At 41.0% G+C, this 19,712-nt stretch overlaps 1 protein-coding gene and 1 non-coding gene across 3 annotated transcripts in view; both read right to left on the reverse strand.

Moving 5' to 3' along the window:
* Positions 1 to 19,712, reverse strand: part of NELL1 (neural EGFL like 1) — a 1,001,735-nt gene that overhangs the window by 420,582 nt on the left and 561,441 nt on the right. The window lies entirely within an intron of this gene.
* Positions 2,194 to 2,297, reverse strand: LOC115869934. The gene has a single exon (XR_004046449.1). It is a non-coding gene; the product is annotated as a U6 spliceosomal RNA (small nuclear RNA).

Genomic DNA, 19,712 nt, shown 5'->3' on the forward strand with positions numbered 1-19,712 from the left:
GCATCTTTGGGAGCAAAAATTAATATAAGACACTGTCTCATTTTCAGGGAAACAGGGTATCACCACATCAGCATCAGTCACGTATGTATCATCTACCTATGATGTGCACTGCAATGGTCGGTCCATGAAAAGGGCCAAGCTAGCTCAGACTGAGAGAACCTGGGCTTCCATGGGACAAAGGGATCATACTTAGAAAAGGCTTGTCGGGTTTCTCTGCACTGGTCTAACCAAGTAACCCCTCTCCCTCCCCCCCACCCCACACACACACAACTGCATACATTTTGTTTATCTACAGCCCGAGCAGGTTTCTCTATTTGCAAATCAAACTTAGAGTCAAACCCCACTCAGCTTCGCAGTGCTCAGGCCCAGACTCTCAAGTCAGAGCGCTGCCTCTCCAGGGGCCCTGGGGCTCTTCCCACAGAGGCGCTAGAGGAGGATGAAAAGGCTGCAGGCAGACGTGACTCCATCCACACTTGCTTCCCTCCTGGAAGCATCATCCTGGCAAGGCTTTTTCACCCCCAAAGCCACCGCTTCTTCCCATTGCAGTACTTAGTTTCCGTTTTCAGATTTGCCAATATTTGGAAAACCAGACATACTGCAAACACCTACCACCAGGTATCAGGTATCATCAGTACCAGCAGGCAGCCTCCCGGTCCTGAGCTATCCAGGTACCAACCCTGTGTGGTCATTTCATTCAGACTCAGAAACACTGCTGCTGTCTTGGGTGTCGATTCGACAAAAGTGCCCTCTAGGTTGTCCTCGGTCGCAATCTTGACAACAACAGATTGCCATGTCTATCTCCCGGGGAGCCACCAGGTGCGTCAGAGCTGCCGACACCTCAGCTCGCCGTAGCCCACTGCTGGGCCACCAAACTCTTCAGAGAGACACTAGTATGACAAGCTAACCGCACACAAGTCCTGGTGCTGGCCTCCTCCGGCACCTGAGGTTGGGCTCTGTAAGGATCCCTTCTTCACAGTCCTCATTCCAACCTCTTACTCTGGTTACCAAGCCCAAGGGAGGGGAGCTGCTTGCTACAGAAGCGTTCTCTGTCATACCTTAATGTTTTCTTTTACTTTTCCAATTCCTTAATATATACGTAGTACTGCATAAAATTGAGCTCTCTGTTAACATAACTGGGATGGTTTCTGTCTCCTGGGTGGAACCTGATGAACTGCAATGCCATGGTCCCCCCAATGTTTGGAATTTCCTTCAAAACACAAACCCTGGGGACTGACTGCATGACTTTGAACCCAAGTTCTACCATTCAGTAGCTGCCTGACTTTCTAGCTCTGTCGTCTCATCTGTCTCACTGGGATAACAACACTTTCCATTTGATATACGGTGATGGCGAGAATGAAATGAGTCCGTCTGTCTAGTGTCCCAATAGTATCCCAATAATTCCTAGGCCATAGACATGTTCATGAAAACGGAGTTAACACTTGGTAGGGTGGACCAAACCCACAAAAAGTTGGGGCTTATTCCATTTTTCTGTGACCTGATCCCCAAAGGTAAATGCTGCCATTATTAGGAGGCAGTAGAGGAGCAAGTGTCAGTGAAATCAACTGAAGACATTTTCTATCTCTAATATGATAAAAATGCAAATGTCTGAATGGGCACGTTTAGAGACGGTGAAAGAGGCAGATGCCCTACATCAGCTGTTTCCTTAAACCACCGTCCACTGCTACTGACACTGTCCTGCAGGGGAAAGAATCAGAACCAGGCTCCCGTTGCAACACCGCGGTTCCTGCTCTGAAATGACGTGTCTAACTCCCCAGAGCTGGAGTTCCCTTAGAGGTCCTAGGAGGTATCAATAAACAGGAGTCACTCTTCTCCTCTCAAGAAATAGCCCCTGGACAAATGTACTGGTATTTTATCTTGTGCCTCTTCTTCTGTTTTTCTTCCTACATATGATATACAATTATTATTCATTCTCATACATCAACTGAGAGCAGACTCTCAATGGTAAAGACTATTTGGCTCTTATTATTGCTATAGCTCACACTATGTGACTGTGCATTGAGACCAGATTTAATTTCCCATATGAAGAGGGAGGAATGTCTAGAAGTGTAAACACAATCAAGAAACTTCTTTGGCACAGCACTTACTTTATCTATTACGTGAATGGTCAGCTGTAAAGAAAGGGGCTGGAATTCAGAAACACAGATTTCTTTTCTTTTTTCATCTAAAGTTTGTAAAATGATGGAATGCTTCACGAATGTGTGTGTCATCTTTGCGCAGGGGCCATGCTGATCTCTGTATTGTTCCAATTTTAGTATATGTGCTGCCAAAGTGAGCACAGAAGCATAGATTTCTAAGGAGATAATTACTATTAGTGTTTAAGATGCTCAATTGATGGCAAAGTCCATAGAATAAAGTTTCTTACAAAGATTGGAAACATAAACTAAAACCCTAAGTCAGGGGTATCAGGTGGCTGTATCACAGTAGGGATGCTCACAGGCCAGGTCCAGAGAAACCTTAATGCAAACAAAACACCATCAAGTTGATGCTGACTCATAGCGACCCAATAGCTTAGGGTTAAAAGGCTCCTGTTAATTTCTAACATGATAACTCTTCATGGGAGTAGAAAGGCCCGTCTTTTCCCTGAGAAGTAGCTGGGAGTTTGGAACTACTGGCCTTGCAGTTAGCAGCCCAACAGTTACCCACTACTTCACCCGGGCACACTATAGACAGAGAAGGCTGAGAAGAATTCAGAGCCAAGGAGCACCCAAGAGAGAATTCATAGAAGGATTCAAGCATTATTTGTGCTGCTAGCTAGGGGGAAGAGGGGAGGGGGGAAATTCCCTTCTAAATTGAACCCTAAACAGCAGAAAGCTGTAAATAAATAGAGATGGGTGACTTATTTCTACAGTATTTGCCAACTCATTTCTCTTCCACACAAAGGAAAATTGTCTACCCTTGATCTTAAAGCATTTTCTGATTGCTCTGAAATCATGGCAGAGGCCAAAAAAGAATCTCTATGTAAATGCTACAGTATGAATCATGAGCATCGGCTTGCCAAAGAGAATCAGGCACAAATTACTAATTCTAGATCAGACCACATTTCGGTCATCTACAAATTTGTTTTCCAATTAGCGCTCACTGATTTGCACAACAAAACGGAACTCTCTACTTTGGAAATGGAACTTTCAACTTTGGAAATGATGATAGATTTTCTTTTCTTTCCAGATAATAAATTAGAGATTATACAATATGAGTTAGATTTACTCTATAAGGAGAATGAAAGCAATGTGGTGCAACGCATGCCTTCTAAACCACCAGTCTGAAAGCCACGGCCCTGGGCCAAATCCAGCCTTTGGGGCTTTGGGCTAAATTCAGTCTGCTGCCTTTATTTTATTTTTGGTAAATCAAGGTTTATTGGCGCACAGTCACTGCCACTTGTTTACATATAATGTTACCTGCTTTCCTGCTACGTAGGCACTCAGTAGATATTGCAAAGGGCACATGATGGCTGATAATATTTACTCTCTGGTAATTTATATAAAATATCTGCTGACCTCTGTTCTACATTGTGCAATTAAATTGCAAATGTAGATGGGGTGAAACCTCGGCTGACACAGACTACATACCAAATATTGCTTGGGGAGCAAATAAAGGACTACCTGTTGAGTCTATGTTTCAAGTCCATTCCCAGACCCCTGGTGTCTAGGCATTTGAGTAAAGAAAACTTTACAATACTGATTTGGTCCTAATGTCAGAAGGAAACTGGAAATGGCAAGAAAATAACCAAGAAGGACTGTACACTTGTTACCATACAAAACGCTGAAATTGCTATCACATTCACACACCAAGGGGGGGTTTGGCATATTCCATTTTTAAAGGTGAACTGTAGCATTCCTCAGGGAAACCTGTAATGTATTCTACAGAAACTTGTAGCAAGCTCCTGACCTTCATAATGACTAATCCCCAAACGCATGTATCTGTCCACTGCACTGCCATCAAGTCAGTTCTGACTAAGGGCAGCTCCATGGGGCAGCACAGAATTGCCCCTGAGGGTTTCCAAGACGGTATCTTTACAGGAGCAAACAAAGAAAAAAAGCCTCATCTTACTCTCATTGAGTGGCCAGGAGTTCCAGCTGATGTCCTCAGTGCAGCTTGAATGTCTTTCAGTTCCATTGGTTCTTCGGCAGATGCTACCTCTTGCAATGGTGGAATGTTGACTAGTTCTTTTCGGGACCGTAACTGTGTATTCTTTCCATCTTATGCTTCCTGCATCATTCAATATTTAACAACACGAGCCTTGAATTTTTTCTTGATTTCTTTCAGTTTGAGATTTGCTGAGCATGCTCTTCTTGTTTGGTTCTCTCTTTGCACATTTATCATTTCACTTTGTCTCTGTGAGCTGCTCTTGGAAGTTTTCTATTCCGCTCTCTGACGTCATCATTTCTTCCACGTATCTTAGCTACACTAGGATTAAGAGCAAGTTTCAGAGTCTCTTCTGACATTTACCTTCACCTTGCTTTCCTGTCTTGTTAATGACCGTTTGCTTTCTTCTTGTAGGATGTTCTTGATGTCCTCCCACAGCTCATCAGGGCTCCTGTGGTTAGTGTCTAATGCATCCAATCTCCGCTTGAGAGGTTCTCAAAATTTTGGTGGGATATACTCTAGGTTGTATTTTGGATCATATGGATTTGTTTTAAATTTTTTCACCCTTACCCTAAATTTACATAACAGCCATTGATAATCTGCTCCATAGTCAGTCCCTGTCTTCATTGTAGCTGCTGATATTAAGCTTCTCCAGTTTATTTCTGTGTAACCCATATGGAAAGTCAATATGTTTACTTGCCTTTGTGTCGTGGAAAAAAGGCATTTTCTATGAGGAAGCTGTTAGTCTGTCAAACTTATATCATGCAATCTCATGATTTCTTTCTAACACCAAGACTATATTCTCCAACTAAAATTCCTTTCTCTTCTTCCAATGTTTGCATTCCAATCACCAATAATTGTCAATGTACCTGATTGCATGCTTGATAAATTTCAGACTAAACATTTTGGTAAAATTCTTCAGTGTCTTCATCACTAGATTTAGTTGTTAGGGCATAAATTTGAAAAATAGTTATTTTGACTGGCTTTCTTTGTATACTGAGAGATGTTATCACAGACAGCACTGTCCTCCAAGATAGGTCTTCAAAGCCCTTTCTGATGATAGATGCAAGACCATTCCTCGTGGACCTGTCAGTCCAGGCACCGTAAACCACGATTCTCTGATTCAAAATGCCAATACCAGTCCATTTCAGCCCGCCAATGCCTACGATATTGATCTTTGTATGTTCCATTTCATTTCTGATAGCTTCCAATTTTTCTAGATTCATACTTCGTACATCCCAAGTTCTAATTATTAATTAATGCTTATGCAGCTGTTTATACTCACTTTGAGTTATGTTCCAATAGCAAAAGATGGTCCCAACGGCGTTACTATCTCCACATCATATGGTCAACTCTACTTTGAGAAGGTGGCTCTTCCTCAATCTTATTTTGAGTACCTTTCTTCCTGATGGGCTTATCTTCTGGCACTATTTGTGACAATGATTCATTAGGCTTTCGATGTCTGACAATGTTTTGATGAGATCCATGAGGTTTTCAGCAGCTAATTATTCTAAAATGGGTAGCTTAGTTCCTTCTTTTTAGTCTGCTTTTAGTCAGAAAATTCTGTTCAAATCTGTTCACTTTGGATGACCCTGTTACTGTTTGAAATACGAGTAGCATATCTTCAGACATCACACAAGCTACCACAGTATGACAAACTAACAGACAAATGGTGGGAGTTGCTGTTAATCACAATAAACCTAAGATCACTGACTTCTATTTTTTCAAATAGCAAAATTCAAATCATATTTACTTATCGGACATCTATTTATTGATTTAACCTATGTTATCACCACATTGTACCTGGGTGGTGAAAATGGGCCATGCACCCAGCTGTTAGCCAAGACATTGGAGTTTTGAGTTCAAACAGAAGTTCCTTTTAAGAAAGGCCTGGTGATATATTTCTAAAATAAATTAGTTGTGTAAAACCCCATGGATCAGAGGTCTATGCTGCAATGCATGGGGATGCCAGGTCAAATTAACTGGTTGATGAGTGGTCAACAGCTACTACTATTCATGAATCACTTATTCATGATCACTCAACTTTTATAACCTATCACTTCCAAATAATTATCTATTTAAACTGTAATTTTTGCTGCCATTTCTCACATCTCCACACCTTTTGTCAGGTAACTTTTTTTTTTAATCCATTCCACTCTAGGAAATAGCTCTTTCCTTGCCCTTTTATGTTTTGTCTCAGGCCCATGGCTTACTCTGGCCAATGAAAGTTAAAGGTACAGCACACACAGATAATTAAAATAAGTGCCGGGGCCTTCTCTCTGGAAATTTTCTTTGCAATAAAAATAGCCTACTCTTCCTTGTCTGCTGTTCTAGAAAAGATGAGAAACACATGGTGCAGACACATGCTCTCAGATTCACACCATAAAGCAGAACTGTCCAGGCCCACCCTCCCATTCTTTAGACCAAGTGCTTAATTTGAAAGCCATGGAGTTTTGAGGGGTTTTCTTTTATACCACTATTGTGACAATAGCTAATGAGCACACAATCAACCACTCTCCCATTGTATCTCAGATATATCACACGCTCCGTCCACATAGTTAGTACCCTATTTGAAATGGCCTCTCTACCGCTTTACATATTAAAAATAGGTTAGTTTTCAGGACCCAGTGCCAACCTCAACTTCTTCACAGCAACTCCTTAAATATTTTATCAAATAATAAGCAAGACTACCACTGAACTCCTATGTTCCTTGAAGGACAGAGTCCACGGCGAGATCAATTGTCAGCGAATTCCAAGGGGGGAACCTGGCTAATTTGAAAAGGTTCAAGGGCCTTCCCCATTCTTTGACCAGTCAGGCTTTCACAAACTTCAGTCAGTCATACAATGACTGTCATTCTCCCATCACTGAGCCCTCCCACGGGCCATCTTCCAATGTTTGCTTTACAGCCAGGAAACCTCTATTATCATTTCATATTTCCTACTCAATTGACTTTTGTGTTTCATTTCATTTTGTTTTAACATTAACTAAATGTGCCTGGTAGGAAAACTTTAGCATTAAAAAGGAAGTGAGGTTCTTTCTCATGGGTTTTTATAGTCACACTATCAATGAATGCCCTAACAATCTGTCCTTAAAATCATTGGACGTACTGTGTTTGACAGTTCTCTAGAGAAACAAAGCCAGGACACTTATATATATAACTTATTATATCTATAATCACAAAGGAATATAACAGCTATGGTAATTTGTCCACAAAAGCAGTACAGAGGACTCAGTTCAACTCACTTCCGTGGAACAATTAATATACTAAAAGTCCTTCAATTCATGAGGGTTGCTGGATCCAAGGTCAAGGAAGCAAACAGCTGAGTCTTCCCTCATGCAATACAGGAAGTCTGGCCACAGACAGCAAAGAATAGGGCAGGTCACCAACAGTCAGCAGCTCAGGAGCTTAGCAAAGGAGGCCCAGATGGGATATCAAGCTCAAGCAATGTATGGGGACAGGATCTGACAGCCTCAAGCTCAAGCGATGTACACACCAGCAGCGTGGTGAAGCAGGTCTCGAAGGAACCTCAAGTTCTAGTGATATGATCCATGGGGTGCCTGTCCCACAGGTACTGTAGCTCACAAGTTGAGGCAGAGAACTAGCTAAAGCAGCCCCATACTAGTCTGATCACCAGAGAATAAGAGAAAGAAGGGTGGGCCTTGCTGAGCCATTTATCTCTCTGCCCTTCAATCAAATTGCATATGTTCCTATTGGCCAGATTGATACACCTAACTATCAAGTAAATTCTTCTAGAGATTCCATAGCTAATTCCATCTGTTCAAGTTGACTGTGGACTCTGAGAAGGAAGATTCAAGTCTGCTTAAACCCTTGGTGATAAGGGTGGTGAGAAAGCCAGCAAAACTGACATGGTGAAAGAAGAGCAATTCCTAGTAGTGAGGCAGTACCATAAGAACTGGGGGTACCTCCCATGTTAGTCCACTAACCCATTTTAGTCAATTCATATTCATGTCTGAGAAAGAACTCATCTTGATTAGATAATACACTATCACTCCCTTAATGTTCATCCCCCATAGCTTCAGGTACATAAGGATTAGGACAGAGGAAGAGGAGAGTACATTCTCTGAGATGTTGTATACTCTGAAATGGAAAGGCCATGGACTTTGATGTAGGGAAGTTTTGCGTCTGATTTGGCATTCTGTGACTTATCACTTGAACAAATCCTCAACCTCTATGAACTTGTTTCTTGAACTGCAAACTAGAGATGTGTCAAGTTCATAGAGTTTTGATGTGCATCGTATGAATTAGGAAACCCAACCCACTGAGTCACTTGTGGTTCATAGTTACCTCATAGCGTAATGACAGTGAGGCTATAACATGGGAGAAAGAAAAGGCTTTCTGCTCCCATAAACAGTCACAAATACTGGAAACCCATATGGGCAGTTCTACCCTATCCTGTAAGTTCACTATGAGTTGCACTTGAGCTGCGACAATGATGTTCCATGTGTTTGTTTTGCTTTGAGTCTGTAAATCTTTATGGGGACAGACTGCCTCATCTTTCTCTTGTGGAGTGGCTGGTAGGTTTGAATGATCGACATTGTGGTTAGGTGTCCAACATTCACCTGGCAGGACATATGTAAAGTCTGGGTTCACAACTAGGTCCATCCTATGAGCTCAATAATGATCCCCAGTAGATCTAACACAACCATGAAAAATAGAAGACAAGTCTGAAGGTAACTCAGGGACCACATAGTCATTCATCCTCAAGACCACACTGTGAAGTGGGGAGACTCTGGGATCCGTGAAGGTCTGGATGGAAGTTGAATGAATGGCATCAAATAAAAGAAGCATATTCCTTTTTTGCGGCCCATGTTTCAAAACAACAAAAGTGCCACATAGACTTGGTGCAGTCATTTTCAAAAGGTAGAAGACTTACATTAGTAACAGGAGGTTATCTTTAAATGCAGGTTCCTCATCACGGACCCAAAGTTCAATTTCTGGGGAGGAGGCTCCACAATCCACAGTTGCAACCTTTTCTCCAGGTAAGGTTACTGTGCAGCCAAAGTTTCAGTATCACTGACCCGTGTCACTCTCAAGGAGTCGAGAGTCTTTTCCAAAGCACGCTGGGTGAGCGAAGGCAATGGCGGGCAAGACTGTGGCCTACAAGGGGTCTCTATCACTGTATCTTAAATCAATAACCCCATCACTAGAGGAAAGCAATTTGGATAATGAGAGCCATGGAAACGAAATACTGGTGCTGCTGTCACTGCTGGTGGATTAAATAATCTCAAGGAAATCAACATTCTGTTCTTCCTCCATAGTCATTATGGCTGAATTTATGCTAGCTGTCTCAATCCTGGGAATTCTTCATTGCTCCATCAGTCTTTGCTGGAGTTCCTAACCACAGACGCAGCATAGCCTTTAGGACGTTTTGGTCAGAATCCAGGTTTTCAGAAACGCCTCTCTGTGCCATGCTGCAACAATGTGGATTCATAACAAAAGTGACCAGAAAGAGTCATGCTAGCTTAAAGGCATTTGGCTCACTTTTTCTCCTTTGGAAGGAATCCTTTGTGCCTCAATTTGGTGAGGAAATGCAATAGACTCAGACTTAAAGACCTAAAAATGTTATAATCGCCACCTTAATTCCATGGCAATTACTATTTACTCAGTCGTGTAATATGACACTTGGCAGGAAGTTGTCACGGAAGAGTATGGCTCAAAACCTCAGGTGGGCCACATCTGGCTCTCAGGCAGCTTTTTAGAATTCCCACCTGAGTGAGAGATGTACCTGTTGTCACATTTCTAGCATCCATTATGAGAAAGACAAATGTACTCCTGCGAAAAATATCTCCTTAATCACACCAGCCCGATGTTGGAATTCTCTCACTTCTCCAAGTTGGAGACGCAAAATTTGTTTCAAAAACACAACTAAAGGAGAACTCAAAACAAAGCCGAAGCACTGCGATTCTGTGCATCATGGCTCAGAAGGTCCTAAGAGACAGGAGTGCTTCAAGTGGGCTAGACTGGGACCATTTTATTCAAGTAGCACTTACTGTACATGGGATACATGGTGTTGTGGTTGATTAAACCTTGTGCTGCTAACCAAAAGTCCGAGGTTTGAACATTACAGTCCCTCTGTGGGGCAAAAGATGCAACACTGTACTTCTACAAAGATGGACAATTGTGGAACCCCTCTGGGGCAACCCCACTCTGCCCTACGGGTTTGGTATGAGATCAGCGTGATGACAGTGGACTTGGTCTTTTGGTGTTGATCCTGCTGAACAAGTTACAGTGAGCTTTCTGACTCAGATTAGAAAGGAAGTTCTGGTGATCACTATCGTAAAAATCAGCCAATCCACAATCAATCATCGGGTTGGGCAGCATTTCATTCTGCCAACATGTGGTCTCTGTGAGTCAGTATCAACTTGACAGCCGCTAACAATAACAACAAGAGTTAGGAAGAGCAAAATAGTAGGGTTCTAATAGGGAAAACAGGAAAAAACCACCAATGCTGGAATAAATAGGGCAGTCGTAAAGAGCACTGGCTATAGATGCCTAGAAAGGAAAACAGGGGCACTCAGGTGAGATGAGCAAGAGGTACCAACTGACTGAAGATCTTGAACTGTCACCTTGTGAGCCAGAATGAGATCACAGCAGGGTTGAGTTTTACCTTATCTAAAAGATGAGGGGCTACTATAAAACAAGGTTCTAAGGTTTAAATGTGCTCAAAGAAAACCAAACAAAAACCATATCAATGTTTAGCTAACTAACTAATGATCCCACCACCCTACTGATCTGAAGCTTCTACATTGCGGGATCAGAGCTATCAAATCAAGTATTGATTCTGTTTGTGGAGAAGCCAGATGTAGATCACTTTATAGCTATCTAGCAGCCATTCTTTGCCTTAAAGATGAAGCATGCATAAATTTCAGTCCAGAACTGTCACACATTATTTCACTGGTTTACTTTTGAATTCCAAATTAGACTAATTAAGGATATTTTCCACCTGATTAAAATTCATCATGAATTCCAATGACAACAGGAAGTATTTACAGTAATTAAATGTGCTTTGCCAAAAATCCTTCTCTATCACTTTGTATCAGGATATAACATGTGCGTTCACAATAAAATGAAGCTCTAACACAGACTCGAGTTAGAAAGAGAAAGGGAGAGAGAGAGAGAGAGGGAACAAACTTGAAATTGAAGAATGGTTAGAAATGAAAATCCAGGCAGGCAGAGAGACCCAGAAACCAAACAATGAGGTGTCCTCTACAGGGACTAATGGGACTACCAGCTCACAAACCCACCCATGATGCTGAACTGATAGGAAAGAGCTAAGTAAATTGGAATATTGCTTCTGGAAATGAAAGAAGGCTGTATTACAATGGTTCCAATTTTAGATAGCAATTTAGTAAATTTGAATCCCTTGCAAGCTGTTTTATGTATGTGCAGCAGGGTCCTGAAACACAGTGTCAGGTCTCACCTGTGTGTCTGTAAGGTAGCAAACCTTTTGCAACTACTCATCATTAGAATGCTGTATTTCTTTAATGTCAAAAAGAATGTGCTCAATGATATCTCAATTATAAAATCCCTCTCATTCACTTGCATCTCATTAATTACACACAACCTACTGCCTCCCTTATCTACTCTGAAGCCCAAACTGAGAAATGGTGAATGATGTGGCATTAGAGGTAATCTGGTGGTGTCAGGAGAATTTACCCCTCAGGGGAACTGGCGCACACACACACACACACACACACACACACACACACACACAGAATAAACGTGGGCAGCAGTCTCTCAGCATGTGTCCCTGAACAGACAGAATGGATTATCCCTGTGTCTTCCTCCTCCCCTCTTCCAGATCCTCCCCTGGTCCTACGGCCTCTGCCACAACAGTAGCAAAGTGTCTCCGTCCTCTCATATCCAGTTCTGTCCCCCATTTCTCTTGTTTGAGATAGAGAATAAATTTAGCCAAGGGCCTTAAAGTTTTAGATGATAAATCTTTGCCTTAAAATTACAGGTTACATAAATGCAATCAACTGCCTTATAATATGAAAAGACAAAAATACTATCTAAATACCTCCATTTGCTATCAAGGCCAGTCACTACTCTTTGGGGTATCAAATGTGTACCCCACTCACCATTAACTGGGGAATAACTCTGAAGGTGCGAAACTTATTTTTTGCAGATTATTACAAACAGTAGAAAGTGTAGAATTTAATAAGTATAAAGTGTTTGGTGTGGTGGCAAAGCATCCCAGTTTTCCTGGGACAAGTTCAGTTTCCAAGTGTTGTTCTAACTTGGTCAATGAATAACATCTTTTACTTCCCCCAGTGGCTTAGTCTAATCGGCAAACACACAGTCATATGTTTCCATCAGGAAGATGGTATCTCTGGAGTCAAATTGCCTGGATTCAAGAATTGGCTCCAACTCATTTTGGCCAAATGACCTCAGATAAATCCGTTAAGACTCTCAAGGCTTTGGTTTGTTTGTCCATGAACTAAAGAGAATAGCAGGATTTGCTTCACTGCAATTGTTGAGAAGATGGAATAAATTAATGCATGCAAAGTATTTGTAAGAGTTTTCTGATATCCATAAAAAGTTTTACCATGTAAGACACAAATCATGTATTGCCAACTCTAAAAACTAGCGATTGATTATTGAGTTGATTTCCAACTCATGGCGATGACATGTTTTCTGGAACAGAACGATGCTTCAAAGGCTGATTTCTGGAGAGATCTGTCTTCCAGTCTACATCCACCTGGACTTGAACCACCAACCTTACAGTTAGTTGCTGAGCATGTTAACCAATTGTACCACTTAGAAGCTCTCATTCTTCTCATAATCTAACCCCCACCTAAACACAAACCCTCAGAGTAGGTCAGCCTGTCATACATGGCACTCCTAGAAAACACACACACACACACACACACACACTCTCCATGTAGGTATCAAGGCAATAATTTGGTCAATAAACATTTAGTAAATACCACCTAACTACAATATGTTAGATACAATGCCCAACTTGTTTGTCCGTTAATGTTCTTTCTTCTCTTTGAAAACAGATTGTGCCTCACTTATTACACTGCTCATCTTGTTTGTATAAACTTTGCTTCCAAATAGCCACTGAACTGAAGGCAAGAAAGAATATGACAGCTGTCTGGAAGGAAGACAATTATTCAGGATGAAAGTCAAATTGTTGTTGGGCATTAAGTGTGGGAGGGTTTTGATAGGCAAGGGAGAGAGAACGTGTCATTCGCCTTGTGACAAAGCACATAAGCTGCTAAGAAAAGGAACATGAAAGTGCTTTGTAAATCGACAAGCACTGTACATGCTTCATTAGAAGCAAAGCAGAGAAGTTGGAGGTAGAGGGCTATTTCCAGAAACTCTCTTCCAGATTGAGAACAAAATGAAGAGTCCCTCACTGGCCTTTGCCCTCACTGGCCTCTACAGTCAAGCTTGGAATTTACCCCATTTGCCTCCTACTGTCAAATAACTCATCTAAATGAGGATGCCTGAAGCAGTGTGTGTCTCAAGCTAGGGACTTGTCCCATACATATATTTGAGAAACTAGGTAAATCAAATTTGTGCAGGTTCAATCAAATTTGACACGCTTGATGCGAGCTAGCTACTTAGGGATATCCCATGGGGTGTCCTATTGTAAAGTAAATCCAATATATTAATAGAGCAAATCACATTCATTAATCCATTTTGTTTCCAAACCTAGACTGTCAGAGAGAAAGTTCTATAAAAATTAAGCGAGAGCATATTCATTATCTCCCTTTCCCACTCTCACTCTTGCTCTTCCTCTCTTTGTCTTACATGGATCTTTCTGCCAATAGTCAAGTCTTAGAAGTCTCCTAGCTTGTCAGAATGTAAAAAAGATCCACGTTTCCTCACCAAGAAATGTCTAAGTTAAGCTGCAAGCTGCCTTCAAATGGCATTACTTAAAGCTTACATTTCTGAAAATGTATGGATACAGGCACACCCTTGGCCATGAACAGTCTCATGCAAATACTAGAGGCATGGTTAAACAATCAATATAGGGGAATGAAAATTATAATACTTACTAAGACTAGGCTGTCTGGAAAGAAAACCATGCACTCCTAGGATAAGATACATAAATAAGACTATTTTAGGGATGATAATTGAAGTAACTAACACAAAATTTGGGGGGCTATCTCAAGAAGACAAAGTATTGTTCAAGGGAATACTGTTTGGTTTAAAATTAGGAAAAGTATGTGTCAGGGTTTTATTCTTTCACTGTACTGATTCAATCTGTATGCTGACCAAATAATGGGAGAATCAGGACTATGTGAAGCCAAACACTCTATCAGAATTAAAGGAAGGCTTACTAGCTACCTTTGATATGCAAACAACATAGCTTGTTGAATGTGAAGAATACTTGAAGCACTTGCTGATGAAGATTAAGGACTGCAGCCTTGAAGGTGCGTTGCAAATCAAAGAAAACTAAAAACCTCACAATTGGCTCAACAGGTACTATCATGATAAATGGGGGAATGACTGAAGTTGCTTGGATCCACAACCAATGCTCCTGAATGCAGCAGTCAAGAGATCAAAAGATACATGGCATTGGGTGAATGTGCTACTCTGGACCTTTTTAAAGTGCTAGAGCGAGGATGTCATTTTGAAGACTGAGGTGTGCCTGATCCAAGCCACGGTATTTTCAATGGCTTTATAATACATGTGAAAGCTGGATATTGAATAAAGAAGAAGCAATGCATTTGATTTGTGGTACTGGCTAGGAATATTGAAAATACCATGGACTGCTAAAAGAACAAACAAATCTCTCTTGGAAGAAGTACAGCTAGAATGCTCCTGAGAAACAAGGATTTTGTCTCAAGTACTTTGGACATGTTATAAGAGATCAGTCCCGGGTAAAAGACACCATGCTTGGTAAATCAGAGGGGCAGTGAAAGGCCCTTGACAACACGGTTGGACACAGAGACTGCAGCAATGGGCTCAAACATAACAATTGTGAGGATGGCACAAGACCAGCAAAGTTCCATTCTGTTATTCAGGGTTCTCTATAGACACAAAACCAGCACACTTATGATTTCAGATAAATAGATGATGATAGATAGATAGATAAATAGATAGAGATCTATAGATATAGGTTTATACAAAACGAAAGAATATAACAGCTAATTAGTCCACACAGCAGCACAGAGCGCTCAGTTAAGCTCAGTTCAGTGGAACAGTTAATATACTTGAAGTCCTTCAGCTCAGCAGGGGCTGCTGAGTCCAAGGTCAAGGAAGCAGACAGCTGAGTCTTCTCTTGGGCAATGCAGGCAGAGTCTTCCCACAGGCAGCAAACAGCAGGGTGGGTCACCAACAGTTGAGGGGCTTAGCAAAGCAGGTCCAGATGGGGTATCTAACTCAAGCACTGCAAGATGACAGGATCCACCAGCCTCACGCTCAAGCACTGTACACAACAGTAGTGTGATAAAACAGGTCTCAAAGGAATCTCAAGCTTTAGTGACAAGATCCATGGGTTGGCTGTCCCACAGGTAGTTTAGCTCACAAGTTGAGGCAGAGAACTAGCTAAAGCCGGCGCATGCTGGTGTGATCACCAGAGAGCAAGAGAGCAAGGGGTGGGCCTTGCCAAGCCATTTATATCTTTGTCCTCTAATCAAACTGCAACCTGATTAACCCCACATGTTCCTATTAGCCAGGTTGGCACAATAAACCTGCCTATCATACTCTGAGTCAGAACCAAACAGATGACACTAACAACAGCAACTTGAAATAATGTCTGTTTTTTCAAAGGAGAAGTCGATTTACAGATAAGGAGAAGTAGATTTATAGCTGGGGTCAAGTACATGATCATGGAGAAGGAGCTTGTTTAAAATGACAAGTGACTTCTGTCATTGAACATTAGACCTGGATGGCTGAAATGTGGCTTTGTCCCCATAAGGCCACACACTGATAGAGAATGCCAGAAACCATAAAGGAAACTGCCAGAAGCTAATAAGCTTGGACTGAAACTTAATAGTCCTGATGTGATGCTGTCCTGGGGGATTGATGCAAGTTAAGAGCTGGTGACGAAGAGTCCAGAATTTTAGATTTAGAGGAAACTGAGAAGACATATAGACTAGATTAGACTTCTATGATCCTATGTTAGGTCTAAAAAGTCGCCTTAGGGGTACTGTTTAAAATACCCTTCGTGGACTTGTAGACTAGCTGACAGTTGAAAACAATTTTTAAAATGCTATGGTTTGGGGCTTAGAAAACCAGATAATCATAAAGTACATTTCACCAGGTTCAGAGGAAGTTCAGAATCATGCAAATGTAATTTCATTTGCAAAAGTCATAAGACAATACTTTATTTTCATTGTAATAAAGATATCTTACTGGAAAAATAGGATCAGTGGAAATGCAATAACAAAGCATTAAGGGAGATTGATCTAATTTAGAGAGAAAGTGGGAGAGGAGACTAAAGGAGAAGAATCAGAAATCCATATGCTGCCCAACCACCCCAGAAGAGCCTATAGTATTGAATCTAATGTAAGGAATTTCCATTTTGGACCCTAAGTAATTCCCCAGAAGAATAAGAGAGAAACTCAAGAGTAATGCTATAGTGGCATCTCCATCCTGACTCAGAGATGTAAAAAGCCCAAGACCTCAAGGCAGTAGACTGCAAGGTGAAAGTTAGAATAAGAATACTGTTGGTTCAAGAGTTGTAAGCAGCTTCTATAAATATTAAAAAATAGGGAATCCCCACATGGAATTAAGAATATTAACTTAAAAATCCAAAACCAACCCCATTTCCATCTATTTGCTTGCGATTCATAGCAATAAGCCTACATAGAGTTTCTGAGATTTGGTAAAGTTCCATGGGAGGACCCAGCATCATCTTGCTCCCGTGGGATGGTTCGTGGGTTTGAAGGATCAAAGCAGATACATCTAAGTTAACAAAGGTAAACTCTGGAGGTGAGAAAGGAGATGAATTTTGCTCTCTTATCTCTGTGTATATTGACTTCATATGCAAATTCCATAGCAAGCATATATTTCTTTTATGCTCAGAAAAAATACATTTTAAAAAGTATATCCTTGACTATACACAGTAATCCAAATCCTGGCTGATGGCTGTACCTACCTGGGAGTGAGCTCTAAACCAGAGCTATCTGTCCAAATCCTGATGTGTTCCTCATATTGGTCAATGATGTACATGAGGACATGTGCATTATAATGATCAGATGTATGGAGGACAGATAATGTGCTGTAAAGAAAGAAGTCTAAGATAAGAGAAGTAAAAGCTAAAAGGATCCTAGCAGACCAAGATAATGGCAAAGAATGCAGAAATCTGCCGTTCCATATAGGAAATGTAAATCCCTTAATTATTTCTTACAAAGACAAGTGCATGTATACTTAATTCACATACAATCATACTGGCATTCAACAACAAAGTATTTACTATATTAGGTAAATGTGACAGAAAATCAGCTCCAGCATCTTTTTATAAAGTAGCAGTGCATTGTCTACTAGAACCGGAACATCTAAGGGTGCACCTGTCATAAACCCCAAGTGGATCTCTAGTTGTCATCAAAGTTCACTCTCACACACTCTCATCTCTCTGCATCTCTCTCCCTGCTTGCTTCTGCCTATATTTGCATATCTAGCCCATTCTCGCACCATAGTCCAAATGTCTTTCAAGAAAGCATCAGGATTTCTTTATTCCAAAACTGAAATTTGAGATGAATTTTTCTCTTTTGTCTTTACTGAAAAATCAGGTACCCAAATTGGTTACTCCAGTTACCTGTAACAGTATAACTCAATTATCAAATTTCATGTGGTCATTTCCTATTTCACCCCTTAATATTTCTTGCTTCCAAGCACAAGTCTAAAATGCCACTTGAAAAAAGCGGTCTTATGGAGGGGAAAAATAATCAACAAAGTTTCAGTAGGTATTTCTCCCATGATCTGGACAAGATTGCAGGTGTAATTTAGAGCATTTAGAAGGATGGATATACCAACTATCCTTCAGGCAATTCTGAGTTGTTGTTTTTTATGAAAATAGTGTAACAGTGTCAAGGTTTTAGCTCTCATTACAATTCAGACAAAGGATAGAGGGAACTAAATCATATGCTCTGACAAACATCTGGGAAAAAGGCAGCAATCAAGTCCTAGGGCAAGACTCAAGCAAACATCTAAAGGGACACCTGGCCCCCTAGGAAAACCTTCCTCAGAAAATCATTCTATCCCTGTTCCAAACCCAAGTCAGATAAAAGCCATTGACAAATAAGCATCATTTTACAAGCGAGTAGCCATGACAGTTTGCAGCAGGGTCTAAGGAAAAACAGTAGGAGCTTTGCCTGAGCCAAAAGTGAAGCAGCTCAGCTGTCTTATCAGCAATTGAGGGAACTGACAGATGAGAACAGGGTCTGGAATGTTCTCCGTACCTCAGGGGACGCGAACAATACTGGGCTCATCTCTGAGCGCTGCTGAACAGAGACACACTGAAGCATGTTTCTGGATGAATTCACAGAGCAGTGAAGAAAGTCAAAACCTGATTGGCTGAGAAGTGGAGAAAGAAAGCAGGGAAATCTAAGACTAAAGCTGGGACACTCAGGAATGGGAAGGTATCAAAGACGTCTTCAACAACCTGACAGAGTGTCATCTACAAATTAGTTCCAAGGATTAGATCTAGCTCCAGAAAACCCGTGTCACAGCCAGATGCATTTTAAAGCTTCATAATAACAAAAATAATAACGAAGAACACTTTAATGGTAGAAGATAACCAAAGGTGGAACGGAATGCCTGAGGAGGCAGTAAATTCCATGTCACCACGGTTGTTAAGGCAGAGATTGGTCAGCCATTTCTCAGAGATGACCTTTTAATTTCCTTCCAACACAGAGTTTTATAGCTGTACTCACCCATTCATTTACTACTTTACAAATACTTATTAAACACCAATTATCTTCTAGACATTTTCCCACGTTAAAAATATAGCATAGAATAAGAAAGATGTGTTCTTGCTCACAATAACGCCCCCCACCCCAAGTTTAAAATATAATGGGGAGATAGTAAATTTGTAAGCCAATCAATGAGTTAGACTGTTCCAGATTGTTATTGAGGGTTAACGTGTGTGTGGCTACGGTGCAGTGCTAAACAGATTTCAAGGAAGTGTCCAGATGAAAGTGCACTGGGGAGAAAGGTCTGGCGATCCATTTCCAACAATCAGCGAATGGAAACGCTATGGAGGAAACTGGCCTCCCCTGAAACCACAACCCATGCAGAGGGCCGTCCAGAGCCAGGGAACCTCAGTGCTGTGAGTCTGAAGCCCATTGGTAAGAACCTAGCAGCAGCAGCAGCAGCAGCAGAATGTTTTCAAGTGTTTCAACTTTTATCTTATGAACAAAAAACACGACTGAAGGTTTTTAAGCTTGAGACAGAAACGATCTGATTCCTCTTTTTTTTTTTTATCCAAATAAATTTATTTAAAGTCTAAATAAACCCAAATAAATCCACAAATAGATACATCCTAATTAATTTATTTTATTTTATTTTTTTCTTTGTCTCTATATTTCTTTTTTTTATTTTATTGGGGCTCATACAATTCATCACAATACATAGATCAATTGTGTAAAGCACATCTATACATTTGTTGCCCTCATCATTCCC

This window comes from Echinops telfairi, unplaced genomic scaffold (genome assembly GCF_000313985.2).
Source record: "Echinops telfairi isolate 266 unplaced genomic scaffold, ASM31398v2 ScPeMD7_60;HRSCAF=208, whole genome shotgun sequence".
Taxonomy (NCBI): Eukaryota; Metazoa; Chordata; class Mammalia; order Afrosoricida; family Tenrecidae; genus Echinops; species Echinops telfairi.